An 8,835-nucleotide genomic window follows, 5' to 3' on the forward strand; every position below is an offset into this window, starting at 1 on the left:
ACACCCAGGAAGGGCTGCAGGTGTCCAGGGCTGGGGCCTGGCCACCTCCTTGGACCTGTGGGGGCCATGTACGTACCATGCAAAACTGACCAAGTTCAGGCAGTGCAGGAGGACAAGGGAAGACCACACTCTTTCAAAGGTGAACCTGGGAGGTGCACAGATCACCCAAAGGCTTTCTATGTAGCCAGAAACCTCTGCTGCTCCCATCTACCCCTTTCTGCCCCAAACTTTCTTTGGGTCCATCAGTGCCTGCTAAGAACTCCCTGCCTGCTAGGATGGTCAGAACAGGATTTCCGTTTTCCTACCAGCCTTGATGCCTTAGGCTTTCTGGTTTGTTTTTTGTCTGAATGGGAAATGCATAATGAGAAACTGTTTAAACAACTTGCGGTACAAGGAAACTCGCTGGAGTAAAGTACGATGTTATAATTTCTTTCCAAGGAAATGATGCACTCTCCAAAAAAATACCTCTCAAGCATTGCAATTTAAAGTTGCAGGATAGTCACCGGTCCACTTCGGTGCTGCCTGCAATCGGGGCCCTTGCAGGCCACCAGCTCTCTTGTAGGTCTGAATATGGAGCACGAGGAGGGCAGGAGTCTGGGCTGCGACCCTCCGTTCTTGCCACCAGCCTGTAGTGTCTCAGGCAATTGATGAAGACCTGCAGTAGATTAAAAGTTCATCAGTAGATTTTTGCAGAGCTTTGTACACAATGAGGTGTTTGCTGTGGGTATAACTCTGCTGGTAAAAAAGGCACTAGGCAATTGTAAGTATTGCATACTGACAATATATCTGAATATATAAACTCTGTGCCAGTGGATACGGTAAGATATATACAAATGTTAGTGAGGGCATTTCCATAATAATATTTTGAACCATCATAGCTAAGCCAGTAAAAAGCTGTGTAGAGCAAGAGGACAAACTGCGAAGTGTGACCAAACATACCTCATTCAAAATGAAGGACCACCTCTCCTAGCCGCCAAAGCCCTAGGCAGGGTTGGTGCCCAGGCACAGCTGACAGCCTGAGGTTCAGGAAGGGGCTCGCTGTTAAAGCTGGCCTATCTTTTTGCTTTGTGTGGTTGAGTCTAGACTTACTGGTGCTCATGAAGAAAAGCCCAGGAACCGCCGTAGCCGGAGGAATTCTCTCATGCTATTTCCAGCCCTGCTTTTTAGATACAAAGGGTTTCAGATCAGATGCATTTCTGAAGCTTATCTGAGTGAACATTTGGCTGCTTAGCCAAACAGAACAAAAACCTTCAAACCTTTTGAGGTCCATCCATCAAGAGCCTTATCTCCTCCATGTCACCACGCGGCTCCTAGCCACCGCCGCTCTGAGCCTCCCGCTGCGTGGGACTCAGCACTCCCAGCAAGCCTCCATCTTCCCTCTCTGGGGCTGCTTTGCTGCATTATCCACAGTCGCCTGCTTGGCTTTCTGCCACTTCAGTGACAGCCTTGTATGCACACAGGAGCAGCAAGCCTGGTTTGCAGCGTGATTTACTGCCAGCCAACATCCTGACTGACTGCATTGGTGATATTGTATCACTGCCTGTCTTCGCTGCTCCCTCCATCTGTAGCCATCTGGGCTGTCGCCACAGACATGACCAGAGTGGAGTGCTCTAACTCTACTTGGCTCCAAGAAAGGATAACATTTATCTTTTTTTATGGGATATTAATGAGGCCTGGGTAAAGGAATCCAGTCTGCTCTAGCAGAGGTTCAAAGACTGAAATATCCAAGGAGAAACTTTCTGATCTCCTCTGTGGTTAAAAGGAGGTTTTGCAAGACAACCCCTAAAACCACGTTGTTTGGTCAGTGCGTGTGTTGGGGGCCTGCAGGGCTCACCTTCTTCCCTACCCTGGCCTGGGGGATCGTGCTCCGCCCTCAATGCCTGAACCTGTCTCTTCTTGCAAGAGCCAGCCTCACTGCTGCAAATTGGGCTGTTTAAAATATCTAAAAGCACGCCTGAAAATCCAGGCTGGCTCTACTACTTCGTAGCTTAATGTCACAGTGCACAATGGCACACGATGCACAAGTCAATGGGCTGCACACGAAGCATGGTGAGTGCGTGGGTGAGGAAGCCAGTGTCAGCAGCCGCGTGGAGGTTCTTGGCCATGTAAAACAATTGCGTAATTACTCCTGTGCCGAATTCATACAATACGTTATTCAGCCCTGTCAGAAGAGCCTTTGCAGAGCTTTGTACTTGGTATTGGGGTCACAGAACATTTCTTACTTTGAAGTTGAGCTGGCACAAGAAACCGTCTGCAGTCCTGCAATCCTGTCAAAGCCATTGCCAAAAATAACAGGGTGAAGACTTCGAAAAGAGCCACCCATTCACAGTGTAACTGAGTTAAAATGGGGGCCTGGCTGGCTCAGGGCTTGAGAACAGCTTTTGAATAGGTTGTAGGTTCAAATCCTGTGCAGTCTGGCAGGGATCAAAAGCTCCTGCTGCTTGGTATCATTTTGGCTTGGTCCAGTTCTAGATGAGCTTCAGTATCGAGGTGACCTTTTCCAAAGAGCACCATTTCCTTATGCTCCTTTTCACAAGAGAATCTGAGCAGTGGGTTGTTGTCATTCACCTCCCAGTGGTTTTATACTTTTTTCTATCTTGGTATTAGGAAGAATAGTACTAATTCCCATATGACAATGAATTTGACTCAATAGCACCAAGATAAATGTATTTTTCATACTGTGGTATATAATAAGCTATTTATAAGTATCATGTCACTTCTGGATCATCTTCAGGGTTCAAAATAAAATCTTAATTTAAACAGTTTTTCAAAGTTGACAGATACGATAAATACATTTTTGTTCAGATGAAACCTAATTTTGACAATGTTTTGCAAAATTCATTACAAGCTAAGGATTATTTCTCCGATTTGTTGCTTTGTTTGTCTTCATTTTCCAATGTTTAGTTTAATGTTACATTCCATTATAGAAAAAACATCTGTGGCTACAGTTCACCAAAGCCTCTGCTTAAGAGACAGGAGGACGCTCTTGCAGATGAAGGATAGAGGAAGGAGTTAGCATTTGCCATGGAGGCATTAGGGGCAGTCGCAGCACTTCTCTGCACCATTACGGGACATCATACTTTCCCTGCGGCTCCATGCGACCAAAAGTAGTAACCACCTGGAGATACTCTGCCTTGAAGGGACCCCTGGACACGTGAGTAACGACAGCAGCACGTTAACGTTACTCACAGAGCATTACACATTTGTGCAGCAGCCCAAGACACAGAGCCCTCTGCTCTCTGGGCTCCACTGGCAAGCGGGACTTTTCTTACATTTGAGCTCCCGCATTTAAATCATGCCCATAGGTGGCCACTTCCTTCCTTCTAGAGCGTCTCCCTTCTCTTCCAGGGGCTGGTTCACAGACCTTGGGGCAGGTCACCGGACCAGCTCTCAGATGCACTGCTGGAAAGTCCAGTGGCTTTTTGGCAATTGAGCTAACCTTGATAATCAAGGTGGTCCTAAATGGAAGCCAGACAAGGGGGCACAGTAGAAAAGATGTCATGTCTGAAAGGTGGGATTAGGCAGAAGGCTTCCATCTACGGGAGAATTTTTTTCTTGTTGCCTGACCTATTCACACTCACTGAGCCAATTTCTCTGGGCTTTTTTTGGGTTTCTAGCTTTCCCATGTAAACAGCTGTTGCTAGGCAGATTTCTTTTTCTGAATTCAAATATTTTCATTCTCCAGTGAAATATCATACTCTTATATCAGCTACTATCATATTGTGGAGGTAAATGCCACACAATCTTTAAATGTTGTGGGGCAGGTACTTCATTTGTACGGCAAAAGTGTAAGGAACGATGAGCAGGAACACAGCTTGTTTTAAAGTGCTTTAAAGTTACTGTCTGTCTTCTGAGCCCTGCAGCTTACAGCCCGTATTTCCCATGCTGCCTCCCTGTTAGACAGTCAAACAAGAGAGGATGCTATTTGAAGAGCAGCGTGGTAGCAACTGTGTGTATTGGAGAGTGTGCAAGCACTGACATCTGTAATCATGTGGACTGACCTTTGTCTGCTAGGAGTTTCCAGCTGTTGCATTGAAAATACCTGGAAAGGGAGTATGCAGAAGTGGAGGGGAGGGAGGACTTCTTCTGACCGGTTGCCATGGATGGCACTCAGTCTGGTTTCATGGAGACACCTGAAGGACGTCTCGGTACAGCCAGCTCGCAGTAACCCTTTCAGTGGGAACAGGTGCTATAGGATAATCCTGCTGTTTTTCTTGGTTATGGCTGACTTCAGTCATTAAGACTGAGAAAGCAGGATTATTATAACAGCGATTCATGAGGTGAAGTTACAGTGCGGTGTGTCCACGGATCTGTGGATGTTTGTTTCTGATGCAGATGCCTGCTTTGCTAAGCAATCCGCCCGTGTGATGGCAGGGGATGGGGTGTCTGCACCAAACGACTTGCCTGGCTGCCTCCTTCCCCATCAGTCGTCACTCGGGACTGTGCTGAGCACCCTTGGGGAAGAGGGCTGGATCCAGGATGCAAAGCCTGTGTTCTACACAGCTTTCACAGGAAGAGAGGATTGAAACATGGCTTCTCACAGCCTCCTGCCCTTCGCCTGCGACTATTATACATGTGATGAAAACTGCTAAGCTGTCAGGGAGGGAAACAGTTAACGATATTGCCACCTGAATGCTACGGCTGGGTCGAGCATTCCCAGATGAGCTGAGGAAGGGCTCTTCAAAGGGACAAGGAGCAGCAGCTCCAGCCTGGGCTGCCAGCTCAGGTCTGAAGGGGAAGGCTTGAAGCACTGCAGACTCTCGTGGGGTTTAGGATGAACCAGCCCATTCTCACTCTGTGAAACTTCAGAGTGAGTCCATCCCTGGGTAAGTGCAGGCTCATTCCTAGAGCAGACTTTAATGTATTGTACAGTTCTGTTTCAAACCCCCAGAGTGCTGCACTCTTCCATTCCCTGTCAGGCCTCCTCCACTGCTCTTAGAGACCAGAGTGCGCTATCGTCATACTCCTTGCTGTTCAACGTAAATACTCCTCTGTTCCTATTTTATCTTTCGCTTCTACTGATAACCCTTGAATCCCTCAAACAATTCCTTTCTCCATCAGCAGAAGAGGAAATGTAAGTTTCTTGGTGTCTGTCTTTATGCAGTCTCTGTGCATAGAAGTATGTTTTCCTTTACTGGTTTGCTTCAGGACTTAGTTGACACCTCATTACAGTAATAGCAAAACAATCGATCTTGGCTTCATCATTTTGTGGCAATCTTGGCCTGAAGCTGTTGTAAATAACATATTGCAAAAATAAGCATGCATGTACAAAGACTGATACTAAACTCTAGGAACAGGAACTAGAGAAGCACAGCTAAGTAAGAGTTGTTAAAGCTTCCAGTTTGTAGCGATGCTGATAAGGCAGTTTCCCAGAAACTGCCCAACCCTTAAATTCTAGAAACTCTCTCTTCCCAGGTCAATAACCATTTATAGACTGAATCTTCGTGTCATCCTACAAATAAACAAAGTCAAGGCAGGATCTAGTGCAAGTGGTGCAATGGAAAGAAAACTATAAGAAGGTCTATAAGAATGAATCTTGAAATCAGCGGTCTCTCTGGCATAGAAAACCAAAACACACAATGTAAAGCATATCTGGTCGTTCGAGAAAGTACAAGAAAATGCTCTGCGCAACTTCACTCTTCTTTGGAAAAGTCTCTTCTTGGTCTGAAAAGCGATCTGGGCAGCTTTAGCTGAGCTACTGTTCTTTTACCTTTATGCTGCTCGTCTCTATGCAGCCTAAAGGGAGTAGTCGTTTCTGCAAAAAAATACAGACTCCCGTCAGTAGGCAGATATCTGCCTGCAGCACAGTGGGCCCCAGTTAGTGAGCTTAGAGAGAAGCCAACACTCCAAGTACCTTGCCAGCTTGGTTTTCAAGGCAAGAAAATCAAGATTTTTGCTATTTCAGGGCAATGCTCTATCACTTCCTACCCTCAGCCCCTTCTCATCAAGGTGTCCATATGGATTTGAAATGTTGAAGTGCCTTGAAGTCAACAGCGCGTCTCAACCTTTCAGTGTGCCAGTGAGAGAAATGTGTCATTTTTTTCCTGTGTTGTGCAGGCAGCCTAGAAGCCCAGCGGCAGGCTGCCATGCACGGCAAGGCTTGGACGCCCTCCAAGACCTCCCCACTTCCCAGGGAGCACTCAGTGACCCACCCCAGGGGAGCTGAGCTCTGTGCCTAGGCTGCCTCCCGATACCAGTTCCCCTGCAGTTTCACTCACTGCTTTTCGCCAACTTTAAATTCAGACAGGAACAGAGACTCTTTGGAGTGAACATTTTCCATAACATCCTGCAGCTCAGCTAGCAAAAATGTTCAACGTGGCTCTAGCTGGAGCACTAAGATGGACTTAGACTCACTGAGGAGTTTGGTTCCCTTATTTCATGGGGACAGATCTTTTTTAAATATCTCCTGCAGGTGTGAGAGTTGACACAACAAAGCATGCAATGTTTTAAAGTCCATTCAGCTTATGCATAAACACTGCTAGTCCTTTTTAAAAACTCTTATGAGCTGTTTTATAAACATAAAATACCTTGCTTAATTTCCAAACCATGTGCCATTTACTTACCAGACCCCGTGGTAGAGTACCCACACATGTGGCCAGCAGCCTGCAATGCTGCAACCTCCAGAACAATTCCCACGTCTCTTCTAGAGCAGAGAAGCCGTGCTTGATGGCACCAGACCTAGGCATAGGCTACCACCTACTGGAGTTTTCTAATTGACTTACTGCTCTGTAGATTGCCGCAATCCTGTTTATGTTCTACACTAACACTTTTCTGTGAAACCGCAGAATAGTTACACGCTCAGCCTTGTGGCAAACACGTATCATTAGCTCTTTATATATAAAGGGCAGCTCTTTACAGATAAAGAGCTAATGAGATGTGAATAACTCATGTAAATTGTGAGGAAGCCCAATCTACAGCTCTGTGGGCCTGATTCTGTTTGTTGCTCGTCTGGGGTCTGACGTGTTTTACTGAATCCAGGTCTTCTCTTTTTCCAGTTGGCCCTACGGAATAGGGGAACTTTTCTGCGCTGAGGTAACTTGCTGCAGTTTTGCTGAACTGGGGAACCTTGGATTTCCCTGCAGAAATTTGTTTCTACCAGAAAAGAAATTACTCTTCCCACAGTCCTTAGGAAGGAGGAATAAAATTCATATATACTGGATTGACACATGCCTGAATTTAAGTGGGATCCCATCCTTGCATCCTCTGTGTGTTTAGCTGTCTTCACTGAAATCAGTGCTACAGGTCTGCTCGTGCTGCCGTGCAGCAGTGCAGTACAGGCAGCACCGCCGAGAGAGGCCGGGTCAGGTTCATGGGGCCTGCTTGCATTTGTGAGTGTGAAGGACTTGGTCCATGTAATTCAGGCAACCCAGGGCCATGCTTGTTCCACTCAAAGGGCCCAGTCAAATCAAGGCGCCCCTAAATCCTGTAGCCTTCAAAATAAGAAACCTGACATCTGCTTCAGATGGGCGAGCTTCAGGGATCTGGCAGGGTTGAATGCCTACTGCTGTTGACTTGTCCAGGGGAGGCTTGTGATGTTGCAGCATGTGCCTTTTTAGGGCAGAAACGTTGTTTTTCCACTAAGTATACTGAATACTATGGATGTAATTTCCTGATCCAGGCTCTTTGGATTGAACTGCTCTTTTGAGTTGCCCTAAGGCTCGGCAGGTCATGCTAGCCAGCCACCTACCGTGCGTCAGACCTCTGCTGCCCAATTAGCTAGCCCCCAGGAAGGTCACCGGGAGGACTCAAGTGGCCTCAAATAGGAGTTGACTCATGCCCCATGAGATCAAAACAAAATGTCTATGCGTATTAAAAAATATTATGGAAACTGTCTCATTCATGCACAAAAGCCACACTTCAAAACTTTATCATTGTATTTTAAATGGAGAGAAAAATTGCATAAGGCCTGGTGTGCATTAAAATTGTTGGCCTGTGAAAAAGTCCCTTCCCATAAACACAACTATTTCTTGGGGTCTGGCACACAAGTAGGCATCTGAAGTTAGCAAACTTGGACCCTTTCTGTGCTCCTTCAAGGCATTAATTTATCTGTAGCAGCGACTCATTTCTAGGCTTATCCTTTGTGTCATCAAGACTAATCCAGAGCAAACACTTATGGTCCAGATATAAATATCAGGAGATGGGGCTTTGTGAAAGGAATGCTTCAGGCCCTCTTAAATATAGCAGCAATGCCAGTGAACGCTGCTTGTTGGCAGAGATGGGTACTCAGAGCATCTTACATACATGCTGCAGCACTTGGCTCAGTTAGGCCTTTGTGGGAGGTTTGACTATGTAGTAAAATCCTGCCCCACTGATGTTGGCTAGGATTTGACTGTGGCGCTATGCAATGCAGAGACCCTGTAGTTCCCACAGCTGCCATCTGCAGCCTGACTGTATTCCAGCAAGAGTGAATTGCCATGGTCCAGGGAGCAGGATTTCACATAACACCTTGTCAAAAAGACCAGAAGACTGCTCTGCATGCACAGCACGTGTATTTTTTTCAGTAAAAATGAATTAATGCAGGTATTAACCAACAATTTGTCATACAGCTTCTAAAGTCAGCTTCTGATGCTGTGAAACATGCAGCGAAAGAAAGATATGCCCTCCTCTGGCATCTTTGAAGTTCTTTAGTGCTGGAAGCGACTGAGCATCACCAAGTCTAAGGCTGTTTTCTGCTCAGCAGATGGGAGAAACCCCAATGAACACATCTGCTGCTCACTGCAAGTGGCTCTTTCCTCTGATCTGGAGCCATGGAGCAAAGCAGCTCAGCCTTTCCATCTGTGCATCGCTTACTCCTCAGCTGGAAGCTCTCATAAGACAGGCGCATTAGGAGCTGAC

The sequence above is a fragment of the Dromaius novaehollandiae genome, chromosome 6, assembly GCF_036370855.1.
Source record: "Dromaius novaehollandiae isolate bDroNov1 chromosome 6, bDroNov1.hap1, whole genome shotgun sequence".
Taxonomy (NCBI): domain Eukaryota; kingdom Metazoa; phylum Chordata; class Aves; order Casuariiformes; family Dromaiidae; genus Dromaius; species Dromaius novaehollandiae.